This window comes from Schistocerca americana, chromosome 8, assembly GCF_021461395.2.
Source record: "Schistocerca americana isolate TAMUIC-IGC-003095 chromosome 8, iqSchAmer2.1, whole genome shotgun sequence".
Classification (NCBI taxonomy): Eukaryota; Metazoa; Arthropoda; class Insecta; order Orthoptera; family Acrididae; genus Schistocerca; species Schistocerca americana.
This window is the reverse complement of record NC_060126.1, coordinates 11522182-11539922: the sequence shown is the minus strand read 5'-3', so window position 1 is coordinate 11539922 and position 17741 is coordinate 11522182.

Genomic DNA, 17741 nt, shown 5'->3' with positions numbered 1-17741 from the left:
AATACAAAATGCTCAATGCCGACTTAAGTCAAAGAAGTCTGATTCTTCTTACTGTCTGTGATTTGAGCCTTTCCTGTATAACCAGTTTTAGATTAATATGCTTCACTTCAGGTTTATTGTATCCCTTGGACCTTCATATTGACGATGAAACACATAAATTGCATCGGAAATAAATACAAAAGGCACAATGCCGACTTAAGTACAAGAAGACTGACTCTTCTTACTGTCAACGATTTGAGCCTTCCCTGTGAGACCAGTTTTAGATTCCGATGCTCCACTTCAGGTTTACTGTATCCCTTGGACCTTCATATTAACGACGAAACACAGAAATTGCATCGGAAAAAAATACAAAAGGCACAATGCCGACTTAAGTACAAGAAGATTGACCCTTCTTACTGTCTATGTTTTGAGCCTTTGCTGTGAGAAAAGCTTTTGATTCCCTTGCTTCACTTCAGGTTTACTGTATCCCTTGGTCCTTCATATTCACATTGAAACACAGAAGTTGCATCGGAATTATATATAAAATTCACAATGCCGACTTAGGTACAAGAAGACTGACTCTTCTTACTGTCAATGTTTAGAGCCTTTCCTGTGAGACCAGTTTTAGATTCCGATGCTTTACTTCAGGTTTACTGTATCCCTTGGGCCTTCATATTGACGATGAAACACAGAAATTACATCGGCATTAAGTACAAATGGCACAATGCCGACTTAAGTTAAAGAAGACTGACTCGTCTTACTGACTGTGATTTGAGCCTCTCCTGTGAGACCAGTTTTAGATTCCGATGCTTCACCTCAGGTTTACTGTATCCCTTGCACCTTCATATTGACGGTGAAACACAGAAATTGCATCGTAAATAAATACAAAAGGAACAATTCCGACTTAAGTACAAGAATATTGACTCTTCTTACTGTCTATGATTTGAGCCTTTCCTGTGAGACCAGGCTTAGATTCCGATGCTTCACTTCAGGTTTACCGTATCCCTTGGACCTTCATATTGACAATGAAACACAGCTATTGCATCGGGAAAAAATCAAAAGGCTCAATGAAGACTTAAGTACAAGAAGACTGACTCCTCTGACTGTCTATGATTTGAGCCTTTCCTGTGAGAACAGTTTTTGATTCCCTTGCTTCACTTCAGGTATACTGTATCCCTTGGTCCTTCATATTCGCGCTTAAACACAGAAATTGCATCAGAATTAAATACAAAATTCACAATGCCGACTTAAGTACAAGAAGACGGACTCTTCTTACAGTCTTTGTTTTCAGAGTTTCCTGTGAGACCAGTTTTAGATTCCCTTGCTTCACTTCAGGTTTACTGTATCCCTTGGACCGTCATGTTGACGATGAAACACAGAAATTGCATCGGAATTAAATACAAAAGGCACAATGCCGACTTAAGTTAAAGAAGACTGACTCTTCTTCCTGCCTGTGATATGAGCCATTTCTGTGAGAAGAGTTTTAGATTCGGATGCTTCACTTCGGGATTATTGTATCCCTTGGACCTTCATATTGTCGATGAAACACAGAAATGGCATCGGAATTAAATACAAAAGGCACAATGCCGACTTAAGTACAAGAAGACTGACTATTCTTACTGTCTATGATTTTAGCCTTTCCTGTGAGGCCAGTTTTAGATTCCGATGCTTCACCTCAGGTTTACAGTATGCCCTGTACCTTCATGTTGACGATCAAACACAGAAATTGCACCAGAATTAAAGACAAAAGGCACAAATTCGACTTACGTGAAAGAAGACTCACTCTTCTTACTGTCTGTGATTTGAGCCTTTCCTGTGAGACCAGTTTTAGATTCCGATGCTTCACTTCAGGTTTACTGTATTCCTTGGGCCTTCATATTGACGATGAAACACAGAAATGGCATCGAAAATAAATTCAAATGTCACAATGACGACTTAAGTACAATATGACTGACTCCTCTTACTCTCTATGATTTGAGCCTTTCCTGTGAGGCCAGTTTTAGATTCCGATGCTTCACCTCAGGTTTATTGTATTACTTGGATCTTCATATTGACGATAAGGCACAGAAATTGCATCGGAAATAATTACAAAAGACACAATGCCGACTTAAGTACAAGAAGACTGACTCTTCTTACTGTCAATGTTTTGAGCCTATCCTGTGAGATCTTTTTTAGATTCCGATGCTTCAGTTCAGGTTTACTGTATGCCTTGGACCTTCATATCGACTATGAAATACAGAAATTGCATCGGAATTAAATACAAAACGCATAATGCCGACTTAAATACAAGAAGAGTAACTTTTCTTACTGTCCATAATTTCAGCCCTTTATGTGAGCCCAGTTTTAGATTCTGATGCTTCACCTCAGGTTTACTGTACCCCTTGAACCTTCATATTGACGACGAAACACAGAAATTCCATCCGAATTAAATACAAAAGTGACAATGCCGACTTAAGTACAAGTAGACTGACTCTTCTTCCAGTCAATGTTTAGAGCCTTTCCTGTGGACCATTTTTAGACTCCGTTGCTTCACTTCAGGTTTACTGTATCCCTTGGACCTTCATATTGACTATGAAACACAGAAATTGTATCGGAAGTAAATACAAAATGCACAATGATGACTTAAATACAAGAAGTCTGACTCTTCTTACTGTCTACGATTTGAGCCTTTCCTGTGAAGCCTGTATTAGATTCCGATGCTTCACCTCAGGATTGCTGCATCCCTTGGACCTTCATATTGACGATGAAACACAGAAATTGGATCGGAATTATATACAAAAGCACAATGTCGACTTAAGTTAAAGAAGACTGACTCTTCTTACTGCCTGTGATACGAGCCTTTCCTGTGAGACCAGACTTGGATTCCGATGCTTCATTTCAGGTTTACTGTATCCCTTGAGCCTTGATATTCACGATGAAACACAGAAATTGCATCGGAAATAAATTCAAAAGGCACAATGCCGACTTAAGCACAAGAAGACCGACTCCTCTTTCTCTCTATGATTTGAGCCTTTCCTGTGAAACCAGTTTTAGATTCCTATGCATCACATCAGGTTTACTGTATCCCTTAGGCCTTCATATTGACGATGAAACACAGAAATTGCATCGGCATTAAATACAAATGGAACAATGCCGACTTAAGTTAAAGAAGACTGACTCTTCTTATTGTCTGTGATTTGAGCCTTTCCTGTGAGACCAGTTTCAGATTCCGATGCTTCACCTCAGGTTTACTGTATCACTTGGATCTTCATATTGACGATGAAACACAGAAATTGCATCGGCATTAAATACAAATGGCACAATGCCGACTTAAGTTAAAGAAGACTGACTCCTCTTACTGTCTGTGATTTGAGCCTTTCCTGTGAGACCAGTTTCAGATTCCGATGCTTTACCTCAGGTTTACTGTATCCCTTGGACCATCTTATTGACGATGAAACAGAGAAATTGCATCGGAAATAAATACAAAGGCCACAATGCCGACTTAAGTACAGGAAGACTGACTCTTCTTATTGTCTATGATTTGAGCCTTTCCTGTGAGGTCAGTTTTGGATTCCGATGCTTCACCTCAGGTCTACTGTATCCCTTAGACCTTCATGTTGACGATGAGACACATGAATTGCATCGGAAATAAATACAATAGGCACAATTCCGACTTAAGTACAAGAAGACTGACTTTTCTTACTGTCTATGGTTTGAGCCTTCCCTGTGAGGCCAGTTTTAGATTCCGATGCATCACCTAAGGTTTACTGTATCCCTTGGACCTTCATATTCGCATAGAAACACAGAAACTGTATCGGAATTCATTACAAAAGGCACAATTCCGACATTAGTTAAAGAATACTGACTCTTCTTAATATCTGGGATTTGAGTCTTTCCCGTGAAACCAGTTTTAGATTTCGATGCTTCGCTTCAGGTTTACTGTATCCCTTGTACCATCATATTGACTATGAAACACAGAAATTGTATCGGAAATAAATAAAAAAGGCACAATACCGCCTTAAGAACAAGAAGAGTGACTCTTCTTACCATCTATGATTTGAGCCTTTCCTGTGAGACCAGTTTCAGATTCCGATGCTTCACTTCAGGTTTACTGTATAACTTGGACCTCCATATTGACGACGAAACACAGAAATTGCATCGGAATTAAATACAAAATGCTCAATGCCGACTTAAGTCAAAGAAGACTGATTCTTCTTACTGTCTGTGATTTGAGCCTTTCCTGTATGACCAGTTTTAGATTACGATGCTTCACTTCAGGTTTATTGTATCCCTTGGACCTTCATATTGACGATGAAACACATAAATTGCATCGGAAATAAATACAAAAGGCACAATGCCGACTTAAGTACAAGAAGACTGACTCTTCTTACTGTCAATGATTTGAGCCTTTCCTGTGAGACCAGTGTTAGATTCCGATGCTTCACTTCAGGTTTACTGTATCCCTTGGACCTTCATATTAACGACGAAACACAGAAATTGCATCGGAAAAAAATACAAAAGGCACAATGCCGACTTAAGTACAAGAAGATTGACTCTTCTTACTGTCTATGTTTTGAGCCTTTGCTGTGAGAACAGCTTTTGATTCCCTTGCTTCACTTCAGGTTTACTGTATCCCTTGGTCCTTCATATTCACATTGAAACACAGAAGTTGCATCGGAATTATATATAAAATTTACAATGCCGACTTAGGTACAAGAAGACTGACTCTTCTTACTGTCAATGTTTGAAGCCTTTCCTGTGAGACCAGTTTTAGATTCCGATGCTTTACTTCAGGTTTACTGTGTCCCTTGGACCTTCATATTGACTATGAAACACAGAAATTGCATCGGTATTAAATATAAAAGGCACAAAGCCGACATAAGTACAAGAAGACTGACTCTTCTTACTGTCTATAATTTGAGCCTTTTATGTGAGACCAGTTTTAGATTCTGATGCTTCACCTCAGGTTTACTGTATCCCTTGGACATACATATTGACGATCAAACACAGAAATTGCACCGTAAATAAATACAAAAGGCACATTGCCGACTTAAGTTAAAGAAGACTGACTCTTCTTCCAGTCTGTGATTTGAGCCTCTTCTGTGAGACCAGTTTTAGATTCCGATGCTTCACTTCACGCTTATTATAAACCTTTGACCTTCATATTGACGATGAAACACAGAAATTGCATCCGAATTTAATACAAAAGGCATAATGCCGACTTAAGTTAAAGAAGACTGACTGTTCTTACTGTCTATGATTTGAGCCTTTCCTGTGAGACCAGTTTTAGATTCCGATGCTTCACATCAAGTTTACTGTATCCCTTGGACCTTCATATTAACGATGAAACACAGAAATGGCATCGGAAATAATTACAAAAGGCACAATGACGGCTTAAGTACAAGGAGACTGACTCTTCTTACTGTCTATGATTTGAGCCTTTCCTGTGAGGCCAGTTTTAGATTCCGATGCTTCACCTCAGGTTTACTGTATCCCTTGGACCTTTATATTGGCGATGAAAAACTGCAACTGCACTGGAAATAAATACATGAGGCACAATGCCTACCTACATACAAGAAGACTGACTCTTCTTACTGTCTATGATTTGAGCCTTTCCCGTGAGGCCAGTTTTAGATTCCCATGCTTCACATCAGGTTTAGTGTATCCCTTGGGCCTTCATATTGACGATGAAACACAGACAATTGCAACGGAATTAAATACAAAAGCCACATTGCCGACTTAAGTTAAAGAAGACTGACTCTTCTTACTGTCTATGATTTGAACCTTTCCTGTGAAGCCTGTATTAGATTCCGATGCTTCACCTCAGGATTGCTGCATCCCTTGGACCTTCATATTGACGATGAAACACAGAAATTGGATCGGAATTAATTACAAAAGCACAATGTCGACTTAAGATAAAGAAGACTGACTCTTCTTACTGTCTGTGATTTGAGCCTTTCCTGTGAGACCAGATTTAGATTCCGATGCTTCACTTCAAGTTTACTGTATCCCTTGGGCCTTCATATTCACGATGAATCACTTAAATTGCATCGGAAATAAATTAAAAAGGCACAATGCCGACTTAAGCACAAGAAGACCGACTCCTCTTTCTCTCTATGATTTTAGCCGTTCCTGTGAAACCAGTTTTAGATTCCGATGCTTTACCTCAGGTTTACTGTATCCCTTGGATCTTCATATTGACGTTTAGGCACAGAAATTGCATCGGAATTAAATACAAAAGGCACAATGCCGACTTAAGTACAAGAAAACTGACTCTTCTTACTGTCTATGTTTTGAGCCTGTCCTGTGAGAACAGTTTTAGATTCCCTTGCTTCACTTCAGGTTAACTGTAGCCCTTGGTCCTTCATATTCACAATGAAACACAGAAATTGCATCGGAATTAAAAACAAAATTCACAATGCCGACTTAAGTACAAGAAGACTGACTCTTCTAACTGTCAATGTTTTGAGCCTTTCCTGTGGAACCAGTTTTAGATTCCGGTGCTTCACCTAAGGTTTACTGTATCCCTTCGGACCTTCATATTGGCCATGAAACACAGTAATTGTATCGGAATTAAATACAAAAGGCACAATTCCGACTTAAGTTAAAGAAGGCTGACTCTTCTTAATGTCTGTAATTGGAGCCTTTCCTGTGAGACCAGTTTTAGGCTCCAATGCTTCACTTCCGGTTTACTGTATCTCTTGGTCCACCATATTAACGATGAAACAAAGATATTGCAACGGAAATAAATACAAAAGGCACAATTCCGTCTTAAGTACAAGAAGACTGACTCTTCTTACTGTCTATGATTTGAGCATTTCCTGTGAGACCAATTTTAGATTCCGATGCTTCACTTCAGGTTTACTGTATCCCTTGGACCTTCATATTGACGGTGAAACACAGAAATTGCATCGTAAATAAATACAAAAGGAACAATTCCGACTTAAGTACAAGAAGATTGACTCTTCTTCCTGTCTATGATTTGAGCCTTTCCTGTGAGACCAGGCTTAGATTCCGATGCTTCACTTCAGGTTTACCGTATCCCTTGGACCTTCATATTGATGATGAAACACAGCTATTGCATCGGGAAAAAATCAAAAGGCTCAATGAAGACTTAAGTACAAGAAGACTGACTCCTCTGACTGTCTATGATTTGAGCCTTTCCTGTGAGAACAATTTTAGATTCCCTCGCTTCACTTCAGGTTTACTGTATCCCTTGGTCCTTCATATTCGCGCTTAAACACAGAAATTGCATCAGCAATAAATACAAAATTTAGAAGGCCGACTTAAGTACAAGAAGACGGATTCTTCTTACAGCCTTTGTTTTGAGCCTTTCCTGTGAGACCAGTTTTAGATTCCCTTGCTTCACTTCAGGTTTACTGTATCCCTTGGACCTTCATGTTGACGATGAAACACAGAAATTGCATCGGAATTAAACACAAAAGAAACAATGCCGACTTAAGTTAAAAAAGACTGACTCTTCTTACTGTCTGTGATTTGAGCCTTTCCTGTGAGAGCAATTTTAGATTCCGATGTTTAACTTCAGGTTTACTGTATCCTTGGGCCTTCATTTTGACGATGAAACAGAGAAATTGCATCGGAAATATATACAAAGTGAATAATGCCGACTTAAGTGCAAGAAGACTGACTCTTCTTACTGTCTGTGATTTAAGGCTTTCCTGTGAGACCAGATTTAGATTCCGATGCTTCACTTCAGGTTTACTGTATCCCTTGGGCCTTCATATTGACGATGAAACACAGAAATTGCATCGAAAATACATTCAAACGGCACAATGCCGACTTAAGCACAAGAAGACCGACTCCTCTTTCTCTCTATGATTTGAGCCGTTCCTGTGAAACCAGATTTAGATTCCGATGCTTCACTTCAGGTTTACTGTATCCCTTGGGCCTTCATATTGACGATGAAACACAGAAATTACATCGGCATTAAATACAAATGGCACAATGCCGACTTATGTGAAAGAAGACTGACTCTTCTTACTGTCTGTGATTTGAGCCTTTCTTGTGAGACCAGTTTTAGATTCCGATGCTTTTCCTCAGGTTTACTGTATCCCTTGGATCTTCATATTGACGATTAGGCACAGAAATTGCATCGGAATTAAATACAAAAGGCACAATGCCGACTTAAGTACAAGAAGACTGACTCTTCTTACTGTCTATGTTTTGAGCCTTTCCTGTGAGAACAGTTTTAGATTCCCTTGCTTCACTTCAGGTTTACTGTATCCCTTGGTCCTTCATATTCACAATGAAACACAGAAATTGCATCGGAATTACATTCAAAATTCACAATGCCGACTTAAGTACAAGTAGACTGACTCTTCTAACTCTCAATGTTTTGAGCCATTCCGGTGAGACCAATTTAAGATTTCAATGCTTCACTTCAGGTTTACTGTATCCCTTGTAACTTCATATTGACTATGAAACACAGAAACTGCATCGGAATTAAATACAAAAAACACAATGCCGACTTAAGTACAAGAGGACTGACTCTTCTTACAGTCTATTATTTGAGCCTTTTTTATGAGACCAGATTTAGATTCCGATGCTTCACTTCAGGTTTACCGTATCCCTTGGACCTTCATATTGACAATGAAACTCAGCTATTGCATCGGGAAAAAATCAAAAGGCTCAATGAAGACTTAAGTACAAGAAGACTGAGTCCTCTGACTGTCTGAGATTTGAGCCTTTCCTGTGAGAACAGTTTTAGATTCCCTTGCTTCACTTCAGGTTTACTGTATCCCTTGGTCCTTCATATTCGCGCTTAAACACAGAAATTGCATCAGAATTAAATACAAAATTCACAATGCCGACTTAAGTACAAGAAGACGGACTCTTCTTACAGTCTTTGTTTTGAGCCTTTCCTGTGAGACCAGTTTTAGATTCCCTTGCTTCACTTCAGGTTTACTGTATCCCTTGGACCGTCATGTTGACGATGAAACACAGAAATGGCATCGGAATTAAATACAAAAGGCACAATGCCGACTTAAGTACAAGAAGACTGACTATTCTTACTGTCTATGATTTTAGCCTTTCCTGTGAGGCCAGTTTTAGATTCTGATGCTTCACCTCAGGTTTACTGTATGCCCTGTACCTTCATGTTGACGATCAAACACAGACATTGCACCAGAATTAAAGACAAAAGGCACAAATTCGACTTATGTGAAAGAAGACTCACACTTCTTACTGTCTGTGATTTGAGCCTTTCCTGTGAGACCAGTTTTAGATTCCGATGCTTCACTTCAGGTTTACTGTATCCCTTGGGCCTTCATATTGACGATGAAACACAGAAATGGCATCGAAAATAAATTCAAATGTCACAATGACGACTTACGTACAATATGACTGACTCCTCTTACTCTCTATGATTTGAGATTTTCCTGTGAGGCCAGTTTTAGATTCCGATGCTTCACCTCTGGTTTATTGTATCCCTTGGATCTTCATATTGACGATAAGGCACAGAAATTGCATCGGAAATAATTACAAAAGGCACAATTCCGACTTAAGTACAAGAAGACTGACTCATCTTACTGTCTATGGTTTGCGCCTTTCCTGTGAGGCAAGTTTTACATGCCGATGCTTCACCTCAGGTTTACTGTAACCCATGGACCTCCATATTGACGATGAAACACAGAAATTGCATCGGAATTAAATACAAAAGGCTCAATGCCGACTGAAGTTAAAAAAGACTGATTCTTCTTACTGTCTGTGATTTGAGCCTTTCCTGTGAGACCAGTTTTAGATTCCGATGCTTCACTTCACGCTTAGTGTATCCCTTAGACCTTTATATTGACGAAGAAGCACAGAAATAGCATCGCAATTAAATACAAAAGGCACAATGCCGACTTAAGTTAAAGAAGACTGACTCGTCTTACTGACTGTGATTTGAGCCTCTCCTGTGAGACCAGTTTCAGATTCCGATGCTTCACCTCAGGTTTACTGTATCCCTTGGACCTTCATATTGACGGTGAAACACAGAAATTGCATCGTAAATAAATACAAAAGGAACAATTCCGACTTAAGTACAAGAATATTGACTCTTCTTACTGTCTATGATTTGAGCCTTTCCTGTGAGACCACGCTTAGATTCCGATGATTCACTTCAGGTTTACCGTATCCCTTGGACCTTCATATTGACAATGAAACACAGCTATTGCATCGGGAAAAAATCAAAAGGCTCAATGAAGACTTAAGTACAAGAAGACTGACTCCTCTGACCGCCTATGATTTGAGCCTTTCCTGTGAGAACAGTTTTAGATTCCCTTGCTTCACTTCAGGTTTACTGTATCCCTTGGTCCTTCATATTCGCGCTTAAATACAGAAATTGCATCAGAATTAAATAGAAAATTCACAATGCCGACTTAAGTACAAGAAGACGGACTCTTCTTACAGTCTTTGTTTTGAGAGTTTCCTGTGAGACCAGTTTTAGATTCCCTTGCTTCACTTCAGGTTTACTGTATCCCTTGGACCGTCATGTTGACGATGAAACACAGAAATTGCATCGGAATTAAATACAAAAGGCACAATGCCGACTTAAGTTAAAGAAGACTGACTCTTCTTACTGCCTGTGATTCGAGCCTTTCCTGTGAGACCAGACTTGGATTCCGATGCTTCACTTCAGGTTTACTATATCCCTTGAGCCTTGATATTCACGATGAAACACAGAAATGGCATCGGAAATAAATTCAAAAGGCACAATGCCGACTTAAGCACATGAAGACCGACTCCTCATTCTCTCTATGATTTGAGCCTTTCCTGTGAAACCAGTTTTAGATTCCGATGCTTCACATCAGGTTTACTGTATCCCTTAGGCCTTCATATTGACGATGAAACACAGAAATTGCATCGGCATTAAATACAAATGGCACAATGCCGACTTAAGTTAAAGAAGACTGACTCTTCTTACTGTCTGTGATTTGAGCCTTTCCTGTGAGACCAGTTTCAGATTCCGATGCTTTACCTCAGGTTTACTGTATCACTTGGATCTTCATATTGACGATGAAACACAGAAATTGCATCGGCATTAAATACAAATGGCACAATGCCGACTTAAGTTAAAGAAGACTGACTCTTCTTACTGTCTGTGATTTGAGCCTTTCCTGTGAGACCAGTTTCAGATTCCGATGCTTTACCTCAGGTTTACTGTATCCTATGGACCATCTTATTGACGACGAAACAGAGAAATTGCATCGGAAATAAATACAAAGGCCACAATGCCGACTTAAGTACAAGAAGACTGACTCTTCTTATTGTCTATGATTTGAGCCTTTCCTGTGAGGTCAGTTTTGGATTCCGATGCTTCACCTCAGGTCTACTGTATCCCTTAGACCTTCATGTTGACGATGAAACACATGAATTGCATCGGAAATAAATACAATAGGCACAATTCCGACTTAAGTACAAGAAGACTGACTTTTCTTACTGTCTATAGCTTGAGCCTTTCCTGTGAGGCCAGTTTTAGATTCCGATGCATCACCTAAGGTTTACTGTATCCCTCGGACATACATATTGACGATCAAACACAGAAATTGCACCGTAAATAAATACAAAAGGCACATTGCCGACTTAAGTTAAAGAAGACTGACTCTTCTTCCTGTCTGTGATTTGAGTCTCTTCTGTGAGACCAGTTTTAGATTCCGATGCTTCACTTCACGTTTATTATAAACCTTTGACCTTCATATTGACGATGAAACACAGAAATTGCATCCGAATTTAATACAAAAGGCATAATGCCGACTTAAGTTAAAGAAGACTGACTGTTCTTACTGTCTATGATTTGAGCCTTTCCTGTGAGACCAGTTTTAGATTCCGATGCTTCACATCAAGTTTACTGTATCCCTTGGACCTTTATATTAACGATGAAACACAGAAATGGCATCGGAAATAATTACAAAAGGCACAATGACGACTTAAGTACAAGGAGACTGACTCTTCTTACTGTCTATGATTTGAGCCTTTCCTGTGAGGCCAGTTTTAGATTCCGATGCTTCACCTCAGGTTTACTGTATCCCTTGGACCTTTATATTGGCGATGAAAAACTGAAATTGCACTGGAAATAAATACATGAGGCACAATGCCTACCTACATACAAGAAGACTGACTCTTCTTACTGTCTATGATTTGAGCCTTTCCCGTGAGGCCAGTTTTAGATTCCGATGCTTCACATCAGGTTTAGTGTATCCCTTGGACCTTCATATTAACGATGAAACACAGAAATTGCATAGGAAATAGATACAAAAGGCACAATGCCGACTTAAGTACAAGTAGACTGACTCTTCTTACTGTGTATGATTTGAGCCCTTCCTGTGAGGCCAGTATTAGATTCCGATGCTTCACCTCAGGTTTAGTGTAACCCTTGGACCTTCATATTGACGATGAATCACAGACAACTGCAACGGAATTATATACAAAAGGCACAATGCCGACTTAAGTACAAGAAGACTGACTCTTCTTACTGTCTATGATTTGCGCCTTTCCTGTGAGACCAGTTTTAGATTCCGATGCTTCACCTCAGTTTTAGTGTATCCCTTAGACCTTCATAATGACGATGAAACACAGAAATTGCATGCGAATTTAATACAAAAGGCACAATGCCGACTTAAGTTAAAGAAGACTGACTGTTCTTACTGTCTATGATTTGAGCCTTTCCTGTGAGACCAGTTTTAGATTCCAATGCTTCACATCAAGTGTACTGTATCCCTTGGGCCTTCATATTGACGGTGAAACACAGAAATTGCATCGGAAATAAATACAATAGGCACATTGCCGACTTAAGTACAAGAAGACTGGCTCTTGTTACTGTTTATGATTTGAGCCTTCCCTGTGACGCCAGTTTTAGATTCCAATGCGTCACCTCAGTTTTACTGTATCCCTTGGACCTTCATATTGACGATGAGCCACAAAAATTGCATCGGAATTAAATACAAAAGGCAAAATGCCAACTTAAGTTAAAGGAGACTGACTCTTCTTACTGTCTGTGATCTGAGGATTCACTGTGAGACCAGTTTTAGATTCCGATGCTTCACTTAAGGTGTACTGTATCCCTTGCACTTTCATATTGACTATGAAACACAGAAATTGCATCGGAATTAAATTTAAAAGGCACAATGCCGACATAAAGACAAGAAGACTGACTCTTCTTACTGTCTATAATTTGAGCCTGTTATGTGAGACCAGTTTTCCATTCTGAAGCTTCACCTCAGGTTTATTGTATCCCTTGGACCTACATATTGACGATGAAACACAGAAATTGCATCGGAATTAAATACAAAAGGCACAATGCCGACTTATGTACAAGATGACTGACTCTTCTTGCTGTCTATGATTTGAGCCTTTCCTGTGAGGCCAGTTTTAGATTCCGATACTTCACCTCAGGTTTACTGTATCCCATGGACCTTTATATTGACAATGAAACACTGAAATTGCTCTGGAAATTAATACAAGAGCACAATGCCTACTTACATACAAGAAGACTGACTCTTCTTACTGTCTATGATTTGAGCCTTTCCCGTGAGGCCAGTTTTAGATTCCGATGCTTCACAACGGGTTTAGTGTATCCCTTGGACCATCATATTGACGATGAAACACAGAAATTGCATCGGAAATAAATACAAAAGTCACAATGCCGACTTAAGTACAAGAAGACTGACTCTTCTTACTGTCTATGTTTTGAGCCTTTCCTGTGAGGCCAGTATTAGATTCCAATGCTTCACCTCAGGTTTACTGACTCCCTTGGACCTTCATATTGACGATGAAACACAGGCAATTGCAACGGAATTAAGTTAAAATGGCACATTGCCGACTTAAGTTATAGAAGACTATCTCCTCTTACTGTCTGTGATTTCCGCCTTCCCTGTGCGACCAGTATTAGATTCCGATGCTTCACTTCAGGTTTACTGTATCCCTTGGGCCCTCATATTGACGATGAAACACAGAAATTGCATCGGAAATAAATACAATAGGCACAATGCCGACTTAAGTACAAGAAGACTGACTCTTCTTACTGTTTATGATTTGAGCCTTTCCTGTGTGGCCAGTTTTAGATTCCGATGCTTCACATCAAGTTTACTGTATCCCTTGGACCTTCATATTGACGATGAGACACAGAAATGGCATTGGAAATAAATACAAAAGGCACAATGACGACTTAAGTACAAGGAGACTGACTCTTCTTAGTGTCTATGATTTGAGCCTTTAATGTCAGACCAGTTTTAGATTCCGATGCTTCACCTCAGGTTTACTGTATCCCTTGGCCTTTATATTGACGATGAAACGCTGAAATTGCACTGGAAATAAATAAAAGGAGCACAATGCCTACTTACATACAAGAAGACTGACTCTTCTTACTGTCTATGATTTGAGCCTTTCCCGTGAGGCCAGTTTTAGATTCCGATGCTTCACATCAGTTTTAGTGTATCCCTTTGACCTTCATATTGACGATGTAACACAGAAATTGCATCGGAAATAAATCCAAATGCACAATGCGGACTTAAGTACAATAAGACTGACTCTTCTTACTGTCTATGATTTCCGCCTTTCCTGTGAGACCAGTTTTAGATTCCGATGCTTCACCTCAGTTTTAGTGTATCCCTTAGACCTTCATAATGACGATGAAACACAGAAATTGCATGCGAATTTAATACAAAAGGCACAATGCCGACTTAAGTTAAAGAAGACTGACTGTTCTTACTGTCTATGATTTGAGCCTTTCCTGTGAGACCAGTTTTAGATTCCAATGCTTCACATCAAGTGTACTGTATCCCTTGGGCCTTCATATTGACGATGAAACACAGAAATTGCATCGGAAATAAATACAATAGGCACATTGCCGACTTAAGTACAAGAAGACTGGCTCTTGCTACTGTTTATGATTTGAGCCTTCCCTGTGACGCCAGTTTTAGATTCCAATGCTTCACCTCAGTTTTACTGTATCCCTTGGACCTTCATATTGACGATGAGACACAAAAATTGCATCGGAATTAAATACAAAAGGCAAAATGCCAACTTAAGTTAAAGGAGACTGACTCTTCTTACTGTCTGTGATCTGAGGATTCACTGTGAGACCAGTTTTAGATTCCGATGCTTCACTTAAGGTGTACTGTATCCCTTGCACTTTCATATTGACGATGAAACACAGAAATTGCATCCAAAATAAATACAAATGGCAAAATGCCGACTTAAGTTAAAGAAGACTGACTGTTCTTACTGTCTGTGATTTGAGCCTTTCCTGTGAGACCTGTTTTAGATTCCGATGCTTCACCTCATGTTTACTGTATTTCTTGGACCTTCATATTGACTATGAAACACAGAAATTGCATCGGAATTAAATTTAAAAGGCACAATGCCGACATAAAGACAAGAAGACTGACTCTTCTTACTGTCTATAATTTGAGCCTGTTATGTGAGACCAGTTTTCCATTCTGAAGCTTCACCTCAGGTTTACTGTATCCCTTGGACCTACATATTGACGATGAAACACAGAAATTGCATCGGAATTAAATACAAAAGGCACAATGCCGACTTATGTACAAGATGACTGACTCTTCTTGCTGTCTATGATTTGAGCCTTTCCTGTGAGGCCAGTTTTAGATTCCGATACTTCAACTCAGGTTTACTGTATCCCATGGACCTTTATATTGACAATGAAACACTGAACTTGCACTGGAAATTAATACAAGAGCACAATTCCTACTTACATACAAGAAGACTGACTCTTCTTACTGTCTATGATTTGAGCCTTTCCCGTGAGGCCAGTTTTAGATTCCGATGCTTCACAACGGGTTTAGTGTATCCCTTGGACCATCATATTGACGATGAAACACAGAAATTGCATCGGAAATAAATACAAAAGTCACAATGCCGACTTAAGTACAAGAAGACTGACTCTTCTTACTGTCTATGTTTTGAGCCTTTCCTGTGAGGCCAGTATTAGATTCCAATGCTTCACCTCAGGTTTACTGACTCCCTTGGACCTTCGTATTGACGATGAAACACAGGCAATTGCAACGGAATTAAGTAAAAATGGCACATTGCCGACTTAAGTTATAGAAGACTATCTCCTCTTACTGTCTGTGATTTCCGCCTTCCCTGTGCGACCAGTATTAGATTCCGATGCTTCACTTCAGGTTTACTGTATCCCTTGGGCCCTCATATTGACGATGAAACACAGAAATTGCATCGGAAATAAATACAATAGGCACAATGCCAACTTAAGTACAAGAAGACTGACTCTTCTTACTGTTTATGATTTGAGCCTTTCCTGTGTGGCCAGTTTTAGATTCCGATGCTTCACATCAAGTTTACTGTATCCCTTGGACCTTCATATTGACGATGAGACACAGAAATGGCATTGGAAATAAATACAAATGGCACAATGACGACTTAAGTACAAGGAGACTGACTCTTCTTACTGTCTATGATTTGAGCCATTCCTGTGAGGCCAGTATTAGATTCCGATGCTTCACCTCAGGTTTACTCTACCCCTTGGACCTTTACATTGACGATGAAACACTAAAATTGCACTGGAAATAAATACAAGAGGCACAATGCCTACTTACATACAAGAAGACTGACTCTTCTTACTGTCTATGATTTGAGCCTTTGCCGTGAGGCCAGTTTTAGATTCCGATGTTTCACATCAGGTTTAATGTATCCCTTGGACCTTCATGTTGACTATGAAACACAGAAATTTCATCGGAAATAAATATAAAAGGCACAATGCCGACTTAGGTACAAGAAGACTGACTCTTCTTACTGTCTACGTTTTGAGCCTTTCCTGTGAGGCCAGTATTAGATTCCGATGCTTCACCTCAGGTTTACTGTATCCCTTGGACGTTCATATTGACGATGAAACACAGACAATTGCAACGGAATTACATACAAAAGGCACAATGCCGACATAAGTTAAAGAAGATTAACTCCTCTTACTGTCTGTGATTCGCGCTTTTCCTGTGAGACCAGTTTTAGAATCCGATGGTTCACTTGAGGATTACTGTATCCCATGGGCCTTCATATTGACGATGAAACACAGAAATTGCATCGGAAATAAATACAATAGGCACAATGCCGTCTTAAGTACAAGAAGACTGACTCTTCTTACTGTTTATGATTTGAGCCTTTCCTGTGAGGCCAGTTTTAGATTCCGATGCTTAACCTCAGTTTTACTGTATCCCTTGGAGCTTCATATTGACGATGAAACACGGAATTTGCATCCGAATTTAATACAAAAGGCACAGTATCGACTTAAGTTAAAGAAGACTGACTGTTCTTACTGTCTATGATTTGAGCCTTTCCTGTGAGACCAGTTTTAGATTCCGATGCGTCACATCAAGTTTACTGTATCCCTTGGACCTTCATATTGACGATGAACCACAGAAATGGCATCGGAAATAAATTCAAAAGGCACAATGACGACTTAAGTACAAGGAGACTGACTCTTCTTACTGTTTATGATTTGAGCCTTTCCTGTGAGGCCAGTATTAGACTCCAATGCTTTACCTCAGGTTTACTGTATCCCATGGACCTTCATATTGACGATGAAACACAGACAATTGCAACGGAATTAAATACAAATGGCACATTGCCGACTTAAGTTATAGTAGACTAACTCCTTTTACTGTCTGTGATTTGCGCCTTCCCTGTGAGACCAGTTTTAGATTCCGATGCTTCACTTCAGCTTTACTGTATCCCTTGGGCCTTCATATAGACGATGAAACACAGAAATTGCATCGGAAAAAAATACAATAGGCACAATGCCGACTTAAGCA